Source organism: Nicotiana sylvestris, chromosome 6 (assembly GCF_000393655.2).
Source record: "Nicotiana sylvestris chromosome 6, ASM39365v2, whole genome shotgun sequence".
Classification (NCBI taxonomy): Eukaryota; Viridiplantae; Streptophyta; class Magnoliopsida; order Solanales; family Solanaceae; genus Nicotiana; species Nicotiana sylvestris.
In genome coordinates this window covers 206813236-206840240 of record NC_091062.1, presented here as the reverse complement: position 1 = coordinate 206840240, position 27005 = coordinate 206813236, and the positions used below count along the sequence as shown (strand labels likewise).

Genomic DNA, 27005 nt, shown 5'->3' with positions numbered 1-27005 from the left:
GAGGAACCCTAAGGTTCCAAAAATTAGATCCGGGATTCATGCTTCCCTGGTCAGATTCGGACCAAACCAAGCATGGTTTGGTCACGAGGGGAGTCTGGGGAGTGTCTGGTATGAATTTAGGGCCGATCGGTGTAGATCGAGTTTTGACTCGAATCTTCAAATGAAGATTCGAGAAGGTGGGGAGGATTCGAGCTAAATGGTTAAAAGATCTAGGTTCAGGATGGCAAGGGGGTTCTATGGTGTTAAGGGTGTGGTCACCGGCGTTCATGCCGCCGGGATTAACGGCGAGGGATAAGGGGGCGGCTAGGGTTTCGTGGGGAAAGAGATGAAGACGAAAGCCGGGGTATTGGATAGGGGGCAGAGTATGGTTGGAAGGTTATATATGGGATGGGTGGGTTGATCTCAGCCGTTGGATGAGGCGAGATGGAAGGCCCAGATCTTTCATATGATGGGGAAAACGGTGTCGTTTCCCATACCATGGTTTGGGTTGGTTTGGGTAAGGTGGGTCGGGTCTGTTGATGGGTTCGGGGTGAGAGATCTTGGCCGTTGATCTTTCAGAGATCAACGGCTCAGATCAGCCTGGATTAAAACGGCGTCGTTTGGACATTCTTGAAGTAGGCTGGTCACGGACCGGGCAAGCATGGGTTTTGGGCTGAGTTTATTTGGGCCAATTTGTTTAAAATTGGCCCAAGTCTGAAAAAAGATTTTTTTTTATTATTATTTTATTTTCTTCTTTATTTTAAAAACAAAACCTAAGTAAATCAAATTAAAATTAAATAAACACTTAATACAATTATTTGCACACACATTAAAATATTTTAAAACATGTAAAATCAAACAAAAATAAAATCACGGACAAAGATGCCTATTTATGATTTTCTATTTAACAACCGGATTACGGTTCAAATTATGCATGACACATACATTTATTTTTTGTATTTTGTTTTAATAAAAATAAAACGGGCAAAAATCATATATAATTAACAAAGCGCCATGTAAAAATCCAAAAATTGTACAGCAGGACCAATTGTTATTATTTTTATTTCTTTTGGAGCGATTGTCGCGCGAAAACAAAAATCACGTGCTCACAATAATCCCGTTTCAATTGTCCTTTAATTGGAAAAACTCCCTTATACCCTTCCGGGGGTGTGTAAAAGGAGGTGTGACAGCTCTGGCGACTCTGCTGGGGACTCGAACCCAAAATCTCTGGTTCAGGGTTCAAGAATTCGAGCTTAGAATAATTGTCATAGTTGGCTTTATCCATTATCTGATTTTGTTACATGATTTGGGCCTAATGTGCTAATTGATTTCTTTTATCGCTTTGATATTCTGTAAACTGTATATAAACTGTTGTGAAGTCCCTCTTCTCTCTGATTCTTCTAAATCATGAAGAAGTGTGCACTTCGTGTGACTTCTTTTCTGTTAGAGTCATATCCCAAATTTAGAACGAGGTTCGGACAAGTTCCAAAGCCGGTGAAGCTTCTGTATTCCCGGTACGTTGCCCCCCTCGGCTCGAGCTGTCTGTTCGGGTAAGCCAGGTCTAGAATAATAAACCCAGGTTTTGAACCTAGTACAACAAGACCCCATGTCGGATTCCTAGTAGGAACGTTTGCTTGCATCATGTGCATTTAACTTTGGAGACTCAACACAAGGGTTGGGTCCGTCTAGGACAGGTACACCCCAAAAAAATAAAAGACCATCCTGAAGCATCTTATGTGCTACATGTTGCATTTATTCAAGGGTGAAAGGGTCATTTGGCGGACCAATGATAGTTGAGGGTAAATGAAGAAATGAAAAAAACAATGAAAAAGGAAAGAAAAAAGAAAAAAAAAAGAGAAAAGAGAGGGTGAAGTGTGAAGATAAAGCGAGTGGGGCCCGATTATATTTTCTGTCACATTCTTGTTAAAAAAGAAGAAGATATTTTGCATTTTTTTCATCATTTTTATAAATCAAAAAATCAAAAAAGAAAAGAAAAGAAAACAAAATCCAAAAAGAAGTTACATGTCTCATCATTTTTTTTTAAAAAAAAAGACAAAAAATATGTTTTTGTTATGATAAAAAATAAAATATGGTGGATGTCTACTCTTCCTCCATGATCTTTCTCTCAAATGGTTAATGACATATTCAATGACATATTTTCTATGTTCAATGACATATTCCATGACATATTTTCTTCACTTTTCATGCCTATATAAAGGCCTTGTAATAGATAGGAAAATACACACAATTGAAGAAGAAAATCTCTTCCTTCTCTCTATCTCTATTTCTTGTTCATGTTTTACTAAATTGCTTTTATTTCTTGTTCATGTTTTACTAAATTGCTTTTACTAATTGTATATATATATCTACAAAAAAATTTCTACATCCGGAAAGATTACAATTAGAAGCCATACATATCATCACATGGTTAAATGTAAAGAGAAACTACATATGGTAAGTAATGAAATGTAAGAAGGTATGATTATCTTATACTTGTCATTCCTTTAAAATCTCATATGCACACAACTTCGTACTACACCTGTATTGCATAAGCACATATTAATATTACATCTTTTATATCACATGAATGGAATAAAATTTTCGAAGTTCTATATGTGAAAATCATAGTAGCAGTTAATTGTTGATATGATGCATGTCATGGTAACCAAGGATATTTTATATAAATTGTCCTATGCATATTTATGTGTTAACTATGTTCAATCTGTCCTGCCGCTTTAAACATTTTCTTTTACTTGGATGAATATTTTTTTTTCCTTTTGGATTTTTACACTTGCATAGAGTACCAAAAAAAAGGAATAAAAAATAAAATAAAATAGGTCATACTGATTAAAAGCATAAATCATCTTGAAGAAAACAAGAAATACTTCACATCTTTATCTAGGTTGATTAATTACTTCTTTGATATTTGGAAAACAAACCAGCTATTTGAAAGTATACTTCATAATTTATGGTCGTATCATTTGAAAGCAAACAATGATTAGTATGACTACTAGAAGAGGTATTTTTGAGTATCCATGACCTACTTGATGCTTGCTACTGACTTACCATTTTTAAGTATTTTATATGAATGATGCACAAGCTACAACTGGTAAGTTGTTACCTATAATGTCACTTTTCAGGTAATATAAATGCTGAATTTATGTATTAGTACTATATATGTGTTAGGTGTACTTTCGATAAATTTATTCACTAATTGCTTAGTTGAATTGAGTAAAGGAAAGTCATGGCGTTAAATCAAATCCAATAGGTAAGGTATACCCCGAAAACAACAATATTTTTGAGAGAGACTCAATAAATATTATGACAATGATTTTATGATCCTTTTAAACTCTAATAGAATTTAGAAGAAATATTCTGACTACAAACGGTTGTATTTCATATAGATGCTACAAATAATTAATAAAGCTTTACGCTGATTTGAGATTTGTACACTTATTTAAGAAATCAAATTTGATTTGCTAAGTTGCAAATTAGTTGTGTATAACTTTCTTGGCATGTGATTGAAATTAAGGCTTGAGAATCAATCTCAATATTGTTTAGCCTATTATGCCATTGATTGAGAGTAAGACATCGGGATCAAGTCCTAATGCTCCATAATGATAAGAGTTGGGTTTGAGTCCCAATTTATTATGGCCTAACATGCCTTTATATTGGTAAGGCATTGGGTTTGAGTCCCAATGTACCATATTGATGATATAATAATGACTAAAGAAAAATAATATATTTTCATGAAAATGTATGAAAATTGTCCCACTTGATTTGCTCCATTCTTGAAGTAAATGTGATAGCAGTGCATAATAAGTTTCAATGAAGATAAGTGGTCGAACAATGAACGTGGGTGTTCCAAATATCAAAATAATAATAATCATCACTATGATTATAAAAGGAGAACAATAAGGGTTCTCAAAATAGTCCTTCAAAATGTGAAGGCAATGCTTACCATCAAATTGGTATGAAAATAATAAAGCACGTCGCTGATTATGATCCATTCCTTGAAGAGAATGTGACTTGTGTAAGCATTGAGAATGCAAACTCATTCCTAAAGTTGAATGTGGTAATATGTGATAAAAGCAATGAATAAAGACATGCAATTCATGATTATATGAATACCACACAACTCACCTCTAAGTGAGGTTTGAGTAAAATAAAGAAAATAAATATTATTGTGTGGTTACATGAATATGTCATTGGTCGTGTACATGTGGTACACCAAATATTATTTTGTCATGCCTTATAAAAGTTATTAAAGGCAAAGTTAAAACAAGAAATGATTTTTCTTATGATGATTTTGACCATGACAATTTATTATGATATAATTTTATCCATGAAGGAGACATTTACCATATGAATGGTATGATAAAAGATCTTGTAGTACAAAAGTTGTTAAGAACTCTGAAAAACTAATTTGTTACTACCCGGATGAATAAACTTATTCATGACATTGATATTGTAAAGTCTCAAAAGAAACTTTTTGAGTTTCAAATATATAAGTCAAAGTGATTGGCATATTGAGACTATAAATGAAAGGAAGATTGAATATCTTCATATTTCTATAATCATACCGGGTAAATATGAAAGGTTACCCGATCTTCTTTCTATTTGTACTACACAAATATAAGCATGATGCTGGAATCATATGCCACAAGTAAACTAGAGGTTTACTAAAACAAATATTAATTGGCATGACCGGTTGACCATCTCGGTTCAATTATGATGCGAAAAATTAATTAAGAATTACATTGACATGTATTGAAGAATAGAAGATTCTTCAAGAATTCTCTTGTGCTGCTTATTTTCATGATATACCAGTTAAAGGTTGAGATTGAATCCCTTGATTTCTGGAAGGAATAAAAGGTGATATATATATATATATATATATATATATATATATATATGGGCTCAGTCACCTGCCATGTGGACCGTTTACTATTATATGATTTTAAAAAATGCATCTATTTTATGGTCACATGTGCATTTGTTATCAACTTGCAGTTTGGTTTTTGCAAGATTGCTTGCTCAAATTATTAGAGCCCAATTCCAGAATATAAATTATGATGATTTATCTTGATAATACTGGTTTAAATCCAAATTGGTTTAGCGGAAATTGTATGCCTCCAATTATAGCTAAATCATTGGTTATGAGAACAAAACTCCCAAAAATGAAATTTGGTATGAGATGTATTATTTAATATACACCAGCACTTGTACGCATCTAGCCAAGTTATGAAAATTTCTCCCTATCACAATCGGTTCAGGGTGAGGAACCAAATAATTTCTATATAGAAATATGAATGTGCTATATGATTTAATTATGCCACCACAATGCACAAAGATAGGTTCCCAAAGAAGGTTGGGAAATGTGTTGGTGATCCCAACATTAGGGGGAGAAAATGGAATAGCTGAGAAAGTGATACGCGAAATGAATTATTATGAATACATATAGATCCTCGTACAAGAAAATATGAACTTGAAGTTCAAGTGATAATTAATTTATAAATTATTGCCAGACGCATTTGCTGGCCCAAAGCTAAATGTCATATTTCAGCTGTTAATGCTCCAAATAGAATAAAGTTCATAAGGGACAGAGTCTATGGCACGCATGAAGCGTAACAGACCAATCGGTTCCAAAGATAAAACTCCTTGAAGAAGGAGAGGGGCAAAATGGTCATAATAAGGAGGCAAGTGCCCTAGAAGAGCACCACGACATAACACTTCATAAGACCTCATGGGAGAGGCTCAGGTACCTGAAAATAATGAAATAAAGAGATCTCAATAAGTTATGTCTTTATTGGGTAATAATGGAACCGACATAAAATGATTGTCGACGATATTGTTAATATAATGTAGCGCTCAATATGATTAATATTGACGAGGATCTTGAGATCAAATCTGTCATGAAATTTGGACGGATAAAAGATTGGCCAAATAAAAAATACGCAATGAAATTGACTTCACTTGAAAAATGTGAAGTTGGACGGATAGTCCAACACCTGAAAGTATAAAGTCAATTGAGGTATAAATGTGTTCTTGTGCGAAAGGTTCAAGTCGATAGACATAAAGACGACTTGTGGCACAAGAAAATTAGTAAATATCCTCACATTGATTATATGGAGACATGTTCTCTTATAGTGGATATAGTCACTTCAGGTTTTAATCTGGCAATATATGAAAAACTTGATATGCGTATAGTGGATATCATTGAAAGATTTAAATTGTCTTGGAGCATATTAAGGTTTCCAAGAAATTTATTAAATAAAGCTTCAAAAATCCTTATACGGATTGAAACAATCAGGGCCCATGTGGTATAATCGCCCGAGAGAATACTTGTTGAAAGAAGGGTATAAGAATAATTCAATTTGTCCTTGTGTCCTTATAAAAGGATATGGATTTGAATTTGTTATAATCGCCATGTATGTTGATGATTCAAATATCATTAGAACTCCCGGAGAGCTTCCTAAAGCAGTAGACTGTTTAAAGAATTTGAAATGAAAGATCTTGGAAAGACAAAATTTTGTCTTGGTCTACAAATTGAATATATGAAAGATGGAATTTTTGTCCTTCAATCAGCATACACTAAAAAGATTTTAAAGAGCTTCTATGTGGATAAAACACATCCATTAAGTACCCCGATGGTTGTGAGATTACTCGATATAAATAAAGATCCACTCTGACCTCATGAAAATAATGAAGAGCTTCTTGGTCCTATGGTACTCGATATAAATAAAGTACCATATCTTAATGCAATTGGTGTGCTAATATATCTTGCTAACACTACAAGGCATGACATAACTTTTTCAGTTAATGTCTTAGCAAGATATAGCTCCGCTCAAGGAGAAATTGGAATGAAATCAAGCATATATTGCGTTATCTAAGGGGGATTACCGGTGTGAGCTTATTTTATGGCAATGATTGCAATACCGATCTTGTTGATTATGTCGATGTAGAGTATTTATCTGATACACACAAGGCTTGATCTCAAACATGTTATGTGTTTACATGTGGTTGCACTGTCATATCTTGGCGATCGACTAAGCAATCAATCGTGGCTACTTCTAATCATGCTGAGATAATTGCTATTCATGAAGCAAGTCGAGAATGTGTATGGTTGAGGTCTACTATGAAGAAAATATGGTTTGAAGTGTGACAAACTACCCACAGTTTTGTATGAAGAAAATACAACATGCATAGCCCAATTAAAGAGAGGATTCATAAAGGAGTTAGGACAAAGCACATTTTACCTAAATTATTGTTCACACATGATCTTCAAAAGAATGGTGATATTAATGTGCAACGGATCCGTTCAAGTGATAATATGGCTGATTTGTTCACCAAATATCTATCGGCGTCAACCTTCAAGAAACTAGTGTACAAGATTGGGATACGAAGGCTCAACGATGTGAACTAATGATCTCATTAGGGGGAGTTAATACGCGTTGTACTCTTTTTTCCTTACAAGGTTTTGTCCCATTGGGTTTTCCTTGCAAGGTTTTTAACGAGGCAACCAAAAGGCGTATAAATATGTGTACTCTTTTTCCCTCATTAGGATTTTTTTCCCATAGGGTTTTTTCCTAATAAGGTTTTAACGAGGCACATTATTTATGGACATCCAAGGGGGAGTGTTATGATAAAAATTAAAATATGGTGGATGTCTACTCTTCCTCCATGATCTTTCTCTCAAATGGTTAATGACATATTCAATGACATATTTTCTATGTTCAATGACATATTCCATGACATATTTTCTTCACTTTTTATGCCTATATAAAGGTCTTGTAATAAATAGGAAAATACACACAATTGAAGAAGAAAATCTCTTCCTTCTCTCTATCTCTATTTCTTGTTCATGTTTTACTAAATTGCTTTTATTCCATAACAGTTTTCTCTATTTTAATTGTTTTTTTAATTCCCGCCTGTATCCAATCTGCCCGAACTACGCATACCTGATTCTCGTCTTTCGGTGCGTGATACGTAGGCAACCCACATAGGGTCCGGTCTTCCTAGTAAATCTTAGGTTCTTGCCTTTCCGGGGTCTTAGCCAAATTTTGCACTTCTAGCCATCTTTTGGCCAAATAAGTCATTTTGCAAAAATAGCCTAAATCATGTCTTGCATGTTTTCAACAGGAAGGGTTATTTTCTCGCATAGCGCTATAGGTCTTTAACCTATTTGGTTTTAATTTTCTCATACATGTCTAGATTTACTTATCGGAGTTTGAGCAGGACAGAGCCCCAGGATATCTAGTCAGGATCGCTCATTCAGGAGTGGATTAAAAGAAGATTTTTTTTCTTTTTATGTTTTGAGTCTGTTATTTTATTTATGTCGTCTTTATCTTTTAGTTTTGTATAGTAATGTCGAGTTTTAGTATTATTATTGTACTTTCTATTTTGCATTTGAAAGAGTGTGTAATGAATTGTCACGATCCAAATCCCGGTCGTGATGGCGCCCAGCACACTACTAGGCAAGCCCGACCATTATTCAACACTTAACCCAATTTATCAAAAATAGCGGAAAGAAATATCAATTAAGCAAGATTAAAGTACTGAAGAATTTAACAAAATACACAATATAATCTCACTAGGACCCGGTGTCACGAATTTGAGCCTCTAGAATACAGAATATCATCCTAATACATGGTATATCCAAAGTCTGATAATGCGGAAATAAAGAGATAGGATAGGAGGGAGAAGATCAATGGCTGCGAACGCCGTGCAGCTACCTCGATACTCCCAGAAGCTGGATCTGCTGATCAACTGGATCTACTGAGCCTGAGACTGCCTTGGATCTGCACACAAGGTGCATGAAGTAAAGTGAGTACTCCTACCTAGTGAGTAATAAAAGTAACTACAGTCCGAAGATAAGAAAATCCAGTAAATACACAAAGTAAGCTAAAATCCAAATATACAGCAACATATGGGACTGAGCAGCTAAACACCAGTATAAATACAAATACATGAATGCAATGCAATGCAATGCATATGATGGTAGCTGCATTGTTACCACTGTTTCAAGTATATCACACAGTGTCATTGTTACCACTGTTTCAAGTATATCACACAGTGTCATTGTTACCACTATTTCAAGTATATCACACAGTGTCATTGTTACCACTGTTTCAAGTCACTTTATAATCAGTCCAGAAAATAATATAATAAGCCCCTTGGGCATTTACAAAACAGAAAGTTCCCAGCCCGGAATACATTTAAAAATATCATTTAAGTTTTCAACACTTAGAATTATGGCTGAGTTTGCAAAACAGCATTTAAAACCTTGGACTGAAATTAAATGATATGCAAATCATGCTAAGCAGTAATATCAATCCTCGAAGGATTTTACAAATCGGCACAAGGCCCCAAACATGGCATCAAGCCCCGTAATATCAATGAAGTATGTGTATCAATCACCAGTATAGTATAAACATCACACGGGATGGACCAAGTCACAATCCCCAATAGTATCCGACCCCGCACTCTCCATGGAGTGCGTGTCACGCCTCAATATAGCGTTACGATGTGAAAGTCCGGGGTTTCAAACCCTCAGAACAGCATTTACATCTATTACTCACCTCTAACCGGCCGTAGACTAGTCCGCAATGCCCTTTCCTCTTGAATCGACCTCTTCGCGCGTCGAATCTAGTCAAAACCACAACGAATACGTCACAATAGGCTAAGGGAATATAACCCAATCGAAAAGACTCGAAAAATGTCGAAAATCCCGAAATTAGCAAAACCCGAGCCCCGGGCCCACTTCTCGAAAAATTACGAAAGTCACATCACCGGATTCCTCGTCTCGCCACGAGTCCGTACATATAAAATTTACCAAAATCGGAGTTCATTTGACCCCTCAAATCACCAAATCTTATTTTCAAATCCCTAGGCCTAAATCCTCAATTTTTCTACAATTTTCATGCTCAAATCCATACATAATTGATGTACTTAACTCAAAATAGGTGGGGATAACTTACCTTCACATTGATGATGAAAATCCCCTCTTGAAGCTCCCCAAAAATCGTCCATACTTTGAAGAAATGAAGAAAAGTGAGCTAAATCCGTGTATAAAAGAATCTGCCTGTGCTTCGTCGAGTTGTACCTTGCACTTGTGCTATACAAGTTGTACATCCTATTAAAATTGTTCCTTGTCGGACACCTTCTGTTTAAACACCCATAACGTCTTTTATAAATATCCAAATGACAAACAGTTTGAATATTTAGAAACTAGACTCAAATATCTTTAATTTGATAGGTTGTACACCACATAACTCTTTATATATCCCGAGATATGAGCTTCTAAAATGCATCATAAATTCTGCCGAAATTGCTCCAGCAGCCTTTTTCGATCCATCGTAACTTTCTGAGATTATATCCAAATCGCAAATGGTTTAACTTTCCGAAAACTAAAATGTATGGGCTACAACTTTTGTGTTTTGCACTTTTTCTGATTTCGTATAGTTTACAAGATATGAGCTTCGAAACTGGACTACTCGCAGCAGAATTTCTGCAATTTTCTGCAATTTTTCCCAAGTCTGAAATCACTCCGAGACACCTCCGAAACACTCCCGAGCCCTCGGGGCTCCAAACCAAATATGAAAACTGACTCTAAAACATCACACAAACTTGCTCGAGCGATCAAATCGCCAAAATAACATCAAAATCAAAGATTTGAGCCTTAAATCCAAGAATTCTTTCAAATTTCATAAACTTTCAAATTTTCCAATTTAAGGCCGAAACCCGTCAAACAACGTCCGTTTGTAACCAAACTTTACAGGAAGCGCTTAACCAACATATATGACATGTACCGGGCATCGGAACCAAAATACGAGCCCGATACCATTACTTTCTGATCAAATTTCATTTTCATTTTCCTTAAACATTTGCAGAAAACAATTTCACGAAAAAATTCATTTCTCGGGCCTGGGACCTCGGAATTCGATTCCGGAAACACGTTCAACTCCCATATTTTTCTATGGACCTTTCAAGACCAAAAAATCACGGGTCCGAGTCCGTTTACCAAAAATGTTGACCAAAGTCAACTTTAACAATATTAAATATCAAAATTCTTCAAATTTTTCACATAATTCATATATTTCAACACAAAAATATTTCGGACACACTCCTAAGTCCCAAATAACCTAACGAAGCTATCCAAACCATAAAATTCGCATTTCGAATCCGATATCAAAATTTCCACTTCCGGCCAAATTTTCTCAAAAACCTTCAATTTTCCCTCTTTAGCCGAACGACTCCAAAATGACCTACGGACCTCCGAATTCACTTCCGATCGCGCTCCCAAATCCAGAATCACCATATGGAGCTACTCCCAGTCTCGGAATCCCAAACGGACATCAATAACACTGAAATGCATTTTAAACCAAACTGATGCAATTTCTTCTAAAATGCTATCTTCCACAATAGGCACCAAAACGCTCTCGGGTTATCCAAAACCCGATCCGGGCATACGCCCAAGTCCGAAATCATCATACAAACCTGCTAGAACCTTCAGATCCCAATTCCGAGGTCGTTTACTCAATTCCAATCCTAGTTCATTTCTTCAATTTTAAGCTTTCAAAATGAGAATTTCCATTTAGATTTGACTCCAAACTTCCTGAATTTTAATTCTGACCATACACACAAGTCAATATACCTGAGATGAAGCCGCTCATGGCCTCAAACTGCTGAATGACGCGCCGGAGCTCAAAACAACCGGTCGGGTCGTTACAATCTCCCCCACTTAAACATACGTTTGTCCTCGAACGTGCTGAGAACTACACTGAAGTAGTCTGAAATCACTTGTTTAACACATCATGCACCTTCCCATGCTACCACTACTCCGTTGAGCACATTAGCTCGATAATTCTGTAGATATACTTATTTATTCAAGCAAATAAGCCATTAGGCCCAATTCCAACATCCTGAATTTCCCTGCCAAGCCTGTTTCCATCATACGACCACCATATCAATCTCCACACGCTGTACCCAAACATGACTGCATAACTTTGCTGAATTCACACTTTGCATCACTTTACTCATAGAACCACAATAACATTCTTTAAACATAATAGTCGGAATTCCATGAATCTGATGCTCCCATTGCATCTCATGATCTACACAGGTCTTGCTCTAGTTTATTTTATTATTATTATTATTATTATTATTATTATTATTATTATTATTATTATTATTATTATTATTTTTACACCGATACGACTGAAGAGATGTGTCGAAATTCACAACCAACTGCTGAATCAACAATTCATTGGATCTACACTCCTGACAAGTTCCATTACCTTGTCCCAAACCAAAGAATGATCTTTGCTCTATAATATACTTCATATAATCAGTTTGCACTGACCCCAAATCTAGTAACCTCGTCTCACCCAGTACGAACTGATCAGGCAATAAGCTACCTCAGACATAATCAAAAATCCCACAAGACGCCACAATGTGCCAGTATGCTATCAATTCGAACGCGATACAAAAGGAAGGCGAACTCTAGAAGGAACTACTCAACTCGCACACTAACATAGACTTCCTCAGAAAACAGGGAAACAGAACACACAAAAGCAAATATGGGCACTGAACTGAACATCGCATTGTTGCGCCGTGCAACCCGATCCAAACAACATACCCATGGCGGCGTGCCACCCGATCCACATATAGAACTCACATAAGGAGATATATGTTGAGCTGAAAAGCTCATCACATCAAAACACCGGATATTGGTCATAAACACACTAAGGTGCATAATACCATTCCCAAGGAAACATATAGCTCTATAGGCTACAAACTCAAGCACAACTAAGGTGTGATACATGATCTAAGTCTCAAGAGCCATCCTGCTCATATAATATCACCGCTGAGCGGAACCTTAACACAAAAGGAATTTACCAAGCCGTCTCACAACTCATACGACACAATATATCTTTACATAAATTAGCTGACCACGAAATAAGACTGTGACTATCCTTTCATAAAGAGCGCATTGCTGAAATAAACACAACTGGCTGATGTAAGGCTCACTTCCACATTTAAATCTATCCACCGACCTCAAGTCGATCCTGATCATGCTAAGCTAGGCCAATTATCTTTCACAGGTCCATAACCCAATAAACAGAGTGCCCTCCAGGCATAAATTCTCAAATGGATGATATTACCAAAATCCTCATACTTGGTTTAAATTCCTAATTAATCAAGTGACTACATGTCACACTTATATAATATTCATGTGGGACAAGCTCCCACCATCTTCCGAAATAATTAACGGGTCTGCACATCCAAACCACCAGCTGCACTAACGCTGAAAAGCAATCAAGAATCCCTAACCAGGATGCAAAGCCTTTCTCACAGAACACCGACCTCAGGTGATACTGACGTCAATACCCATCTTACTCGAAACACTGAAACTTATATACTGCTCATCCGAGATCGTGACATTACAGTCATTGACCAAACTGCAACCTTGGTCCTTACTTCAAATTCCATACCACTCACTGCACCTCACGTGCCAATATACGATAGACGCGATTTCCATCACAACTCTTGAACCGCCGATAGGCTAATACTTCATCACATAAGACCTTCCATTTAACTCACTTCAGGAGAACTATAGCAACATACAGGCGAATTCTCATAACCGTCGAATATGCCAATCTCTAAGTAGTGGTCCAAACCGCCATAACCCTTTCCGGGATCCGCCTACTCATAACAGGCCCTAATAGAAGAATGATTCAGAATAACTTCAATCACTACGGCCGACAAGCCTCACACGCACCGCCACAAATCACATGCATAACTCGATCACGCTGAACGAACCGATCACTGACACCAATATGCCAACTCAACTATGGCTAATCAATCTACTTCCTTCCAGTTTATCCTTGATTGCCTTAGAAATAATAATATCTCCCTTCAACACCTAACTTATTCCAACGCACTCACCCCGAGTGACCTTAAATCATGAGACCATGCTGTCTCAAAAACCATGACCATTTCATGTCTCTCAATGCTACACCGCAAGTCAAAACATCATAGAACATTCTGTGTCTTTCTTCATAAGCTGCTTCAAAAGCTTGACTCTTAACTGTACTTATAGACTCAGAATCATCAGGCACCACACTTTGCCTCTTGAATTCACTAGGACCGCTATTGAGAGCCACCCAGCTCTGACTTGGCCCCGAATGCAACCAACTCTACTGAATTTTATAACATATGAATACCATCTCGATAAAGCACCCAACGGAATCACTTTCCTCGAAGCCTGCACCTATACGAGGCATAAATCATGAATCTTCCCTCAAGTCTAAATATGAGCCAATAAGGCTAACCATAGCATGCATCCAACAATTTATTTACTCAAATTACCACTCATGGTCATTTTCCGTAGCTGCAATAACCCACCAATATGCCAATAACCAGAATTCACGCAGGTAATAAACCGTGCAATCAGCTAATCAACAGCAAGCTCCCCAACTTGGCTCGAAGCCATAGATCACAACACATATACTCTATTGTTGTCGTAATATCATGGTGAGATTAAACTCACTCCATCATAAGCTCGTGGAAACACGAATCATCTGGAATTTTAACTCTTCTGCAATTCTTGCATTTACTCACACAACAGTTAAGCCCACTCTCTAGGCGACCAATTTTTTTTTTTTACTAAGTCCTAAATTTTTCAAAAATTTCGGCAGAGCCTCCTTTGTAATTGGTCCTATCCACCTGCCAGAGAATCACCAAAACCATCCTAACAACACATCCACAACTTGACAAAGCATCACAATGCATATCAATTACATAAATCTAAATTGATACATGGACATGCGTTGCACCTATTTGAATCATAACACATAGAAAATACCCTTCAACCCTCCATTATTGGGCTATTCAACCAAGTAGGAACATATTCTTTCTTTAATATTTTCGACCTTCAAGGTGGTCTCCTTGACTCAACGATTTCGTCATAATACATTTACGGAAGCGATCTCAGCTCCCAGACTTATCTAACTAGGAGACACGAAAAAATATTCTTCACGCGCCCATAACTCGGGCTACTCAACAGATCAAAATAAGAAATGAATCACTTAACAGTTCATCTACTATCCAGTAGGCTTCTTCGCCACTACCAAGTCGTACAAATACACCTCGCAACACTAACATACTCATCACGTGGATATCCAATCGCCATTCCGGCTAACAAGGACAATAATGAACATATGAGTTCAAAACACTTGCTCACAAAATCAGCACCTCGGTGCTCAAACCATTGGCAAGGATTTGGCCTCAAGTCCTCCAGACTGGTCTAACTTCAAACTCACAGAGATTACACCTCGCCCCTCGATCGGGGAATCAAAGCCATCAAGACAGATCTGATACTGAGCGCCCGTTGGTGCATACGATCACGCGGAAGGAATTTCAAAAGTTTCTTTTCAAGCTGAATCAAGGACGCACGATAATAATTCAAGAATGTGAAGTTTTCCTAAAGGTTCGGCAGCCTCTCGAGGATAAGTATAGACGTCTCCGTACCGATCCGCGAGACTCTACTAAACCGGCTCATGACTCGCGAGACCAAGTAACCTAGGCTCTGATACCAACTTTGTCACGACCCAAATCCCGGTCGTGATGGCGCCCAGCACACTACTAGGCAAGCCCGACCATTATTCAACACTTAACCCAATTTATCAAAAATAACGGAAAGAAATATCAATTAAGCAAGATTAAAGTACTGAAGAATTTAACAAAATACACAATATAATCTCACTAGGATGCGGTGTTACGAATTTGAGCCTCTAGAATACAGAATATCATCCTAATACATGGTATATCCAAAGTCTGATAATGCGGAAATAAAGAGATAGGATAGGAGGGAGAAGATCAATGGCTGCGAATGCCGTGCAGCTACCTCGATACTCCCAGAAGCTGGATCTGCTGATCAACTGGATCTACTGAGCCTGAGACTGCCTTGGATCTGCACACAAGGTGCAGGGAGTAAAGTGAGTACTCCGACCCAGTGAGTAATAAAAGTAACTACAGTCCGAAGATAAGAAAATCCAGTAAATACACAAAGTAAGCTAAAATCCAAATATACAGCAACATATGGGACTGAGCAGCTAAACACCAGTATAAATACAAATACATGAATGCAATGCAATGCATATGATGGTACATTCCAGTACCCCACTGCGGCGTGCAGCCCGAGCCATCCATATTTATTTATCGTCGACGGCGCTCACTGGGGTGTGTACAGACTCCGGAGGGGCTCCTACAGCCCAAGCACAATATCTTGGTCAGTCATTGTTACCTGACCGGTCAGCCATTGTTACCTGACCAATTTATATCATACAGTGCCATTGTTGCCACTGTTCAAGTATATCATCTAGTGTCATTGTTACCATTATTTCAAGTATATCACACAGTGTCATTGTTACCACTGTTTCAAGTATATCACACAGTGTCATTGTTACCACTGTTTCAAGTATATCACACAGTGTCATTGTTACCACTATTTCAAGTATATCACACAGTGTCATTGTTACCACTGTTTCAAGTCACTTTATAATCAGTCCAGAAAATAATATAATAAGCCCCTTGGGCATTTACAAAACAGAAGTTCCCAGCCCGGAATACATTTAAAAATATCATTTAAGTTTTCAACACTTAGAATTATGGCTGAGTTTGCAAAACAGCATTTAAAACCTTGGACTGAAATTAAATGATATGCAAATCATGCTAAGCAGTAATATCAATCCTCGAAGGATTTTACAAATCGGCACAAGGCCCCAAACATGGCATCAAGCCCAGTAATATCAATGAAGTATGTGTATCAATCACCAGTATAGTATAAACATCACACGGGATGGACCAAGTCACAATCCCCAATAGTATCCGACCCCGCACTCGCCATGGAGTGCGTGTCACGCCTCAATATAGCGTTACGATGTGAAAGTCCGGGGTTTCAAACCCTCAGAACAACATTTACATCTATTACTCACCTCTAACCGGCCGTAGACTAGTCCGCAATGCCCTTTCCTCTTGAATCGACCTCTTCGCACGTCGAATCTAGTCAAAACCACAACGAATACGTAACAATAGGCCAAGGGAATATAACCCAATCGAAAAGACTCGAAAAATGTCGAAAATCCCGAAATTAGCAAAACCCGAGCCCCGGGCCCACTTCTCGAAAAATTACGAAAGTCACATCACAGGATTTCTCGTCTCTCCACGAGTCCGTACATATAAAATTTACCAAAATCGGAGTTCATTTGACCCCTCAAATCACCAAATCTTATTTTCAAATCCCTAGGCCTAAATCCTCAATTTTTCTACAATTTTCATGCTCAAATCCATACATAATTGATGTACTTAACTCAAAATAGGTGGGGATAACTTACCTTCACATTGATGATGAAAATCCCCTCTTGAAGCTCCCCAAAAATCGTCCATACTTTGAAGAAATGAAGAAAAGTGAGCTAAATCCGTGTATAAAAGAATCTGCATGTGCTTCGTCGAGTTGTACCTTCTGTTTAAACACCCATAACATCTTTTATAAATATCCAAATGACAAACAGTTTGAATATTTAGAAACTAGACTCAAATATATTTAATTTGATAGGTTGTACGCCACATAACTCTTTATATATCCCGAGATATGAGCTTCTAAAGTGCATCGTAAATTCTGCCGAAATTGCTCCAGCAGCCTTTTTCGATCCATCGTAACTTTCTAAGATGATATCCAAATCGCAAATGGTTTAACTTTCCGAATACTAGAATGTATGGGCTACAACTTTTGTGTTTTGCACTTTTTCTGATTTCTTATAGATTACAAGATATGAGCTTCGAATCTGGACTACTCGCAGCAGAATTTCTGCAATTTTCTGTAATTTTTCCTAAGTCCGAAATCACTCCGAGACACCTCCGAAACACTCCCGAGCCCTCGGGGCTCCAAACCAAATATGAAAACTGACTCTAAAACATCACACAAACTTGCTTGAGCGATCAAATCGCCAAAATAACATCAAAACCAATGATTTGAGCCTTAAATCCAAGAATTCTTTCAAATTTCATAAACTTTCAAATTTTCCAATTTAAGGCCGAAACCCGTCAAACAACATCCGTTTGTAACCAAACTTTACAGGAAGCGCTTAACCAACATATATGACCTGTACCAAGCGTCATAACCAAAATACGATCCCGATACCATTACTTTCTGATCAAATTTCATTTTCATTTTCCTTAAACATTTTCAGAAAACAATTTCACGAAAAAATTCATTTCTCGGGCCTGGGACCTCGGAATTCGATTCCGGAAACACGTTCAACTCCCATATTTTTCTATGGACCTTTCAAGACCGAAAAATCACGGGTCCGGGTCCGTTTACCAAAAATGTTGACCAAAGTCAACTTTAACAATATTAAATATCAAAATTTTTCAAATTTTTCCCATAATTCATATATTTCAACACAAAGATATTCCGGACACACTCCTAAGTCCCAAATAACCTAACGAAGCTATCCAAACCATAAAATTCGCATTTCGAATCCGATATCAAAATTTCCACTTCCGGCCAAATTTTCTCAAAAACCTTCAATTTTCCCTCTTTAGCTGAATGACTCCAAAATGACCTACGGACCTCCGAATTCACTTTCGATCGCGCTCCCAAATCCAGAATCACCATACGGAGCTACTCCCAGTCTCGGAATCCCAAATGGACATAAATAACACTGAAATGCATTTTAAACCAAACTGATGCAATTTCTTCTAAAATGTTATCTTCCACAATAGGCGCCAAAACGCTCCCGGTTATCCAAAACCCGATCCGGGCATACGCCAAAGTCCTAAATCATCATACGAACCTGCCCGAACCTTCGGATCTCAATTCCGAGGTCGTTTACTCAAAATTCCAATTCTAGTTCATTTCTTCAATTTTAAGCTTTCAAAATGAGAATTTCATTTAGATTTGACTCCAAACTTCCTGAATTTTAATTCTGACCATACACACAAGTCAATATACCTGAGATGAAGCCGCTCATGGCCTCAAACTGCTGAATAACGCGCCGGAGCTCAAAACGACCGGTCGGGTCGTTACATGAATCAAAAATCCAAAAAAAAAAAAAAAATTTTGCGTTTCATATTTCCGTTAGGAATCTTCTTTAGAATACTAATTGTAGGAATGAAAAAAAAAGTATATTGGAGGTGGTTTTTACTTTAGGCAATTAATATCTAGGACCTAAACAAAAATTATTTTTATATTTCCTTTACTATATTAGGACCAAAATTCAAAAAAAAATTCCTTTTAGTACCTTTTAAAAGTTTTCCTTAAGGCATTAATCTCAAAAATCCAAAAAGATTTTCTTTTGAGGTTCTTAGTGAAAAATGAAAAAAAAATTCTTTTATTTTTCTAAGAATATTAGGATATTGTACATAGAAGAAAAAAGAACATACTTTATCTTTTGTTTAAAGTTTCTTCCTTTAGGCAATCAAATTAAAATCCAAAAACATGTTGTTTTATCCTTTTTGCTTGTTTCAAAATCCTGCATCAGGATATCAAATGAAAATTCAAAATATTTTTCTGTGGTTTATTCTTTCGATCTTCTTCCTAAAAAAAGAATCAAAAAATATTTTTTTTCTCTTCTAGGATTTTTCCTAAATAATTTCCCATAGAGTGTTTGTTTCAAGAAAGAAAAAAAAAGCAAAAAATATATGCTCGTTAAGCTTGAGTTCGCAATAAGTTATAGAACATTAAGCCAGAAAATTCAAAAAAAAGATTTGCTTCTTTTATTCCTCTTTTCTTATAAGAATAGTCCTTAAGGTAAAAAAAAAAAGAGAAAAGAAAAAAAGAATGTTAATTTGTTTGCCTTATTCCCGTTCTTCCAGAACTACGCAAAGATCTGATTCATGTGGCGTCATGATACATAGACAACCTACATAGGGTTCGATCGAATCATTTTTATTAAAATAAAAAAAAGGAAAAAGAAAGAAAAGAAAAAAATAGGTGGAATTGTGGGATGCGAGATATGAGAGAAAGAAAGGGTGATGATTAAAAAAAAGAGAAATGAAGGAAAATGGGCAAGCCGACAAGTGCTAGAAAAGCAAAGATAAGAGAGGTTGGAATGAACAAATTGGGATAATGCCAACTGACCTTTGTACCCTCGAAGTCATTTTAGAACCGATAACTGTGGCTAGGTGCATTGCACAAAAAGTGATATTATCTTATGTTAAATGCTCTAACGCTAACGTGATGGCTTCATTTTGTTATGTTCATAACAGAAGGGTGGTTGGTTTGTGGTTCTAAAGTGATAACTCTTCTCTACAACATAAAGTCAAAGGCAATGAAAGACAACAACAGAACTGAGTTGGTTGATACCGCCGCTCGAAAGCAGTTGGTTGAACAGGACAATGGGTTGGTTGAAGAGGTAAAGATGTTAAAACAATACATGGCTGACATGTATCAGGCTTGGATGACTGGGAAGGCGCCACCACCTAGCTTCCTAGATGCTGCCCTTACCCAAACTCCGAACACAATGGCAGATGATCCTCCATACTCTCCAGATCCACCCGCTTATCTCCAAGCTCATGATGCCCAATATTACCCCTCAGAGGTTGCCCACAAGGTTCCCTACTCATACAAATAGGGCCCAAGGGATGAGCCTCATGTTGAAAATGAAAAGTCACAGGAAGAGAAGGGCGAGATGGGATACTCAGGAGGCTGAAAGGCATAGAACAGTCCATAAGGAACAAGCAAGGAATGGGAGACCAGGGTAGCATGGCTTGCAAAGTGTTGTCTGTGTCCCCTGACGTTCGCCTGCCCGCGGGATTTAAAGTGACACAATTTAACTTGTATGATGAGTGTGGAGATCCGGTAGCCCATTTGAGGGATTATTGCAGTGAAATGAGAAGTGTTGGCGATAAAGATGATTTGTTGATGGCGTATTTCAGTGAGAGCTTGACTGGGGCAGCTTTGGAATGACATAATCGTCAAGATGTCGGTAAATGGCCTACAATAGGTGACATGGCTCAAGATTTTGTTCGATACTTTCAATACAAATCAGGTGTTACCCCAGACTACTCCTCCCTATCTAAAATGGAAAAGAAGTCGGTGGAAAGCTTTAGGGAGTTTGGGCTCAGATGGAGGGAGCAAGCTGCTCAAGTCAGTACCCCGATTGGTGAAGAAGAAATGGTTGAGCTTTTCCTACAAGCCCAGGGGCCCACCTACTTCAGTCATTGGATCCCGGCTATGGAAAAGCCTTTCAATGATGTGTTAAAAATGGGGGAGATGGTAGAAGAGGGAATCAAGTCAGGCAAAATCATAAGCTATTCTGCATTGAAAGATACTACGAAAGACATTCAAAACATCCCAGTAAGTTTGGGTGGAAGAAAGATAAATAGAAAAGATGATCTGATGGGCCTTCCTGCTCAACACTTCTAGCCTCGACATCGCCCTCGTGGATATCCTTATGCACCAGATGACCCTCCCCAATGTTACTTCTCTCCACAAAACTCCCAAAGTCGTACATCACTTTCCCAGTACCCAGCTCCACAAAATGCCTATCCACCCCTATGAGTCTACCGAAACCCCTCTGGATCAGGTTTTTGGCCCAATCAAGCCTCTAAGAACGAGAGGTTACGGAAGAAGAAGACCTTCCATTGTGAGAGTCATATGCAAGTCATATGCCAGTCTGTTCTAGAGGCTAAGGATATTGGACATGTTGAAGCCGACCCAGATAAAAATGTCAGACCCTCTTCCAAAGAAGTTTGATTTTTCTCAAAGGTGCGCATATTACTCGGATACACCGGGGCATGACATAGAGAAATGTTGGAATCTAAAGAATGCAATTCAGAAGCTTGTTGATACAGGCGACATTGTCGTGCAAAATCCAGATGCAGCAGACACTAGCCAAAGTCTGTCACCTGTGCATAATGAGACACATATGGTGGGTATGATTTATTTTGAAAAGGAATGTGAGAATTCTTCTGGGATCCTTGGAGGTCCATGTGCTAAAAAGCTTTCAGCGCTATTAGAGGTTGATCCTAAGAATGAGTAGGCAAAGGGAACCTAGAGACAATCGGTTCAGAACAATGTGATGGAGGCTTGTGAAGGTCCTAGCATTGTTGATGCAGAACTCAGTTGCTAATATGTTGAGTTTGATGATTGGAAATACGCTCTTTTCTTGATTAGCCAAGGAGGAGTTTTGGTGGTTTATTTTGTTGTCATTTATGTGATCCGGGTTATTTCAGGGTTGTAATCCGGATATTGTCTTGTGACTCAAAACCTTCTATCCTTTTATTTTGCTTAGTTTGTTTAGTCATAATAGCCCATTTAGTGTTGTCTAGGTTTGTAACCCCAATTTAGTTTGTCTGTTTTGTGGTCGAAACACTTTCACCATCTGTCTAATGCAATTTTTTGTTTTCTGTGATTTCTAGTCATTTTCGTTTAGTTCTCTTTTCTTTTTATAGTTCTTTTCCTGTTGACTCTAGTGACATGACATGCACGCGTAATTCTCAGCCTGGTTTTAAAAGTCAGCTTAATCACGAAGCAATGAAACAATGTTGAAGATGTAAGGACATTTGAGGGAAATAAGTAAAGGCATTTTGAGATCACTTCAAGCCCAAATTGTGTGAAACTGGGGCAGGTACAAACATAAAAATACACTGTTAAAATGCATCATGCTGCATCAGGTGAAGATAAGGGCAAGTTTGCCCCAAATTTGTAGGGGGGCGTTCGTGGTAATGAGAGTGAGGGTGTTGTCTAATGGGGCTTGGTAACTAACATATGTAGAAGGCGAATGCGTGGATATGATTATCAAGTCTAGTGTAATCAAAAGATGTTACAAATATTTTCCTTGGTTCGTTTAATTGTGTAGTTCGCACTTGGCATGTTTTGGTGATTGGAATGACGAAGGCATTTTGTTCTGCTATCTAAACACTTTATCCTTCGTTACCCCTTTGAGCCTTATATATTTTCTTTCATACCCCTCTTTCGGAATCAGTAGCAAAGATCAGAATCGCAAGCGTGAAAGATGAGTAAAGGAAAAAGAGAAAAGAAAAAGAATGAAAAGAGAGAGAAGAAAAGAAGAAGAAAGAGAAAAGGAAAAAAGAAAAAGAAAAAAAAAGAAAAAAAAGAAGAAAAACAACAACAAAAAGAAAAGGAAGGAAAGAAGATAAAAGAAAAAGAAAAGAAAAATCACAACAAACAAAGTAATTCTTATAACATGAACTACGTTCGACCGGATTCCTTTTAAGGATACGTAGGCAGCCTCACGGTTCGGTCCCATCAAAATAAAAATCCGAAAGTCCCCAAGCAAAGGATTTGGGGGGCAGAAGTTGTGGTTTTAGTGGGGAATCTGATTCCGAAAGTTGTAATTTTGAACCCATTTGAATTGTTTCGAGCTTTTGATACCGATTCTCTCTAACCCTGTTCAAAAGCCCACATTACGGTCCAAAGAAAGATCTTCCGATCACTCTTCGAGAGATGCCAAGTCAAGCGAGTATAGGTGAATCATATCAGGGGAAGCACTCCGGTCCAAGCAAGGAAAAATGAAAAATGAGAGAGTCTTATTGGTGAAAACCCACACGGGCACCGTAAGGCGACGATAAGTTGAGAGAAAGAACAAAATGGGAGAGGCTTGATGGTAAAAACCCTTCGGGCACTACAAGTCGAATAAGGATTGTGAATCAGATTGGATAATTGGAGCATTGAAGCCCAGTTTCACGGTTTAGGGGTATAACAGGAATTGAACATCAGACTTGCTCAACAGAATAGGCCACATGTACATGTCATGGTCATTAGAGTTGGTATCCGCATCTGATAGGTTTCTAATTTGTAGTTTTCTTGTTAGGAATCATCTCAAAGTGGAATCATCGCATTTGCCACCAGCTTTCCAATTGAACAAAATGGGATCCGGCCAGCACATCAAAGTGGCATAAGTTAGGAAAGAACAACATGCACACTAGGTTGGTAACAATCAACATGATTTGGGATTCATGTGAAATACAAAGGTTTGGTATATATCAATTCATGAACAATGCAACAGATGGAGGGTGTAGGGTGAACGGATCAAAGGTATTTTCTGTGATAAGATTGACAAAGAAAGTGGCTAACCAGTGACAAGTAAGGTCTTCCAAGCAGAAATCAAAGTTATCATGGCAAGTGAAAGAGCAATAGACCTCAAGGCCAAGGCCAATGGTTTAAGTCAAGAAAGAACAACATACGCATTAAGTGGGTGGCAATTGACGTACTTTGGGATTCATGTGAGACACAAAGGTTTGGTAAATGTTAGTTCATGAGCAATGTAACAAATAGAGGATATTGGGTCTGAACGGAGAAGAGGTATTTTCTATGATAAGGATGACATAGAAAGTGGTTAGCAAGGTCTTCCAAGCAGAAATCAAAGTTATCATGGCAAGTGAAGGAGCAATAGACCTCAAGGCCAAGACCAGTGGTTTAAGTCGAGAAAGAACATCATACGCACTAAGTGGGTGGCAATTAACATGCTTTGGGGTTCATGTGAGCCACAAAGGTTTGGTAAATGTTAGCTCATGAGCAATGCAACAGATAGAGGATATTGGGTCTGAACGAAGAAGAGGTATTTTCTGTGATAAGGATGACAGAGAAAGTGGTTAGCAAGGTCTTCGAGTGGAAGTCAAAGTTATCATGGGAAGTGGAGGAGCAATCGTCCTCAAAGTCAAGGCCACAAACTAACCACCATATTTTTAAACAAACAAGATTTTTCTTTGATTTGAAACAGGGGCAGAAAATTTCGATTGTTTCGGAGGAACCCTCCGTAAGGGAGAAAAACAAGAAACAGATAGGTTTAACTTGTGATTCTCAGGACCCTCCTGCACAATGGGATTTAGTTTTTAAGTTTTCAGGACCCTCCTGGATAATGAGATTTAATTTAAAATTCTCAGGACCCTCTTAGATAATAGGATTTAGTTTTTAAGTTTTCATGACCCTCCTGAATAATGAGATTTAGTTTTTAAATTATCAGGACCCTCCTGGATAATGGGATTTAATTTTAAAAGTTCTCAGGACCCTCCTGGATAATGGAATTTAATTTTAAGTTTTCAGGACCCTCCTGGATAATGGGATTTAGTTTTTAAATTCTCAGGACCCTCCTGGATAATGGAATTTAGTTTTTAAGTTTTAAGGACCCTCCTGGATAATGGGATTTAGTTTCTAAGTTTTCAGGACCCTCCTGGATAATGGAATTTAGTTTTTAAAATTTTTAGGACCCTCCTAGATAATGTGATTTAATTTAAAATTTTCAGGACCCTCCTGGATAATGAGATTTAATTTTAAAAGTTCTTAGGACCCTCCTGGATAATGGGATTTTGTTTTTAAGTTTTCAGGACCCTCCTGATAATGGGATTTAATTTAAAATTCTTAGCGCCCTCCTGGATAATGGGATTTAGTTTTTATGTTTTCAGGACCCTCCTGGATAATGGGATTTAATTTTTAAATTCTCAAGACCCTCCTGGATAATGGGATTTAATTTTAAATTTTCAGGACCTTCCTGGATAATGAGATTTAATTTTAAAAGTTCTCAGGACCCTCCTGGAAAATGGGATTTAGTTTTTAAGTTTTCAGGACCTTCCTAGATAATGGGATTTAGTTTTTAAATTCTCAAGACCCTCCTGGATAATGGGATTTAGTTTTTAAGTTTTCAGGACCCTCCTGGATAATGAGATTTAGTTTTTAAATTCTCAGGACCCTCCTGGATAATTGGATTTAATTTAAAATTCTCAGGACCATCCTAGATAATGGGATTTAGTTTTTAAGTTCTCAGGACCCTCCTGGATAATGGGTTTTAGTTTTTAAGTTTTCAGGACCCTCCTGGATAATATGATATAGTTTTTAAATTCTCAGGACCCTCCTGGATAATGAGATTTAATTTATAATTTTCAGGACCCTCCTGGATAATGGGATTTAATTTTAAAAATTTTCAGGACCCTCCTGGATAATGGAATTTAATTTTAAAAGTTCTCAGGACCCTCCTGGATAATGGGATTTAGTTTTTAAGTTTTCAGGACCCTTCTGGATAATGAGATTTAGTTTTTAAAATTCTCAGGACCCTCCTGGATAATGAGATTTAATTTAAAATTTTTAGGACCCTCCTGGATAATGGGATTTAATTTTAAAAGTTCTCAGGACACTCCTGGATAATGGGATTTAATTTTTAAGTTTTCAGGACCCTCCTGGATAATGGGATTTTGTTTTTAAATTTTCAGGACCTTCCTGGATAATGAGATTTAATTTTAAAATTTCAGGGCCCTCCTGGATAATGGGATTTAATCTTAAAAATTCTCAGGACCCTCCTGGACAATGGGACTCAGTTAAAATCCAAAACGTTCATGAGTAACAAGATCTAGCTAGGCTCTACCTTGAGGAAATATAAGTTTGGCTTTGGTATTTTCATGCTTAGGATAAGATTCAATTTGAAATTTTAAGGACCCTCCTGAATAATGAGACTTAGTTTAATACCTCCCCTAGATACTAAGATTTAGCATAAGTTTCACCGTTAGGAAGTTGAATTTAGCTCTGAAATTTTCACCCTTAAGATGAGATGTGATTTTAAATTTCAGGACCCTCCTAGATAATGAGATTTAGTTTTAAGGTATTCATAGATAACAAGATTTAGCGAAAGTCGTACCTTTAGGAAATATAACTTAGATTTAAAACTGTCATATAACTAGGAGTTTTCAGGACCCTCCTGTCACACCTCCTTTTTCCGCACCCGAGTGGGCGCAAGAGGAGTTTTTCCAATTAAAGGACAATCGAAACGGGATTGGTTTATTTATTTCAGAGTCGCCACTTGGGAGATTTAGGGTGTCCCAAGTCACCAATTTAATCCCGAATCGAGGAAAATAATGACTCTATATTACAGTCTGCGTACCAGAAATCCGGATAAGGAATTCTGTTAACCCGAGAGAAGGTGTTAGGCATTCCCGAGTTCCGTGGTTCTAGCACGGTCGCTCAACTGTTATATTCGGCTTGATTATCTGATTTTATACAATTGTGA

At 37.5% G+C, this 27005-nt stretch overlaps 1 long non-coding RNA gene across 1 annotated transcript; it reads right to left on the bottom strand.

Moving 5' to 3' along the window:
* Positions 1-8551: 8551 nt before the first annotated feature.
* On the bottom strand, positions 8552-10032 carry LOC138872201 (uncharacterized). Its single transcript, XR_011400661.1, has 3 exons — positions 9960-10032; positions 9561-9627; positions 8552-8780 (listed from the first exon to the last, which is right to left on the bottom strand). It is a non-coding gene; the product is annotated as an uncharacterized lncRNA (long non-coding RNA).
* Between the last annotated feature and the right edge of the window lie 16973 nt (positions 10033-27005).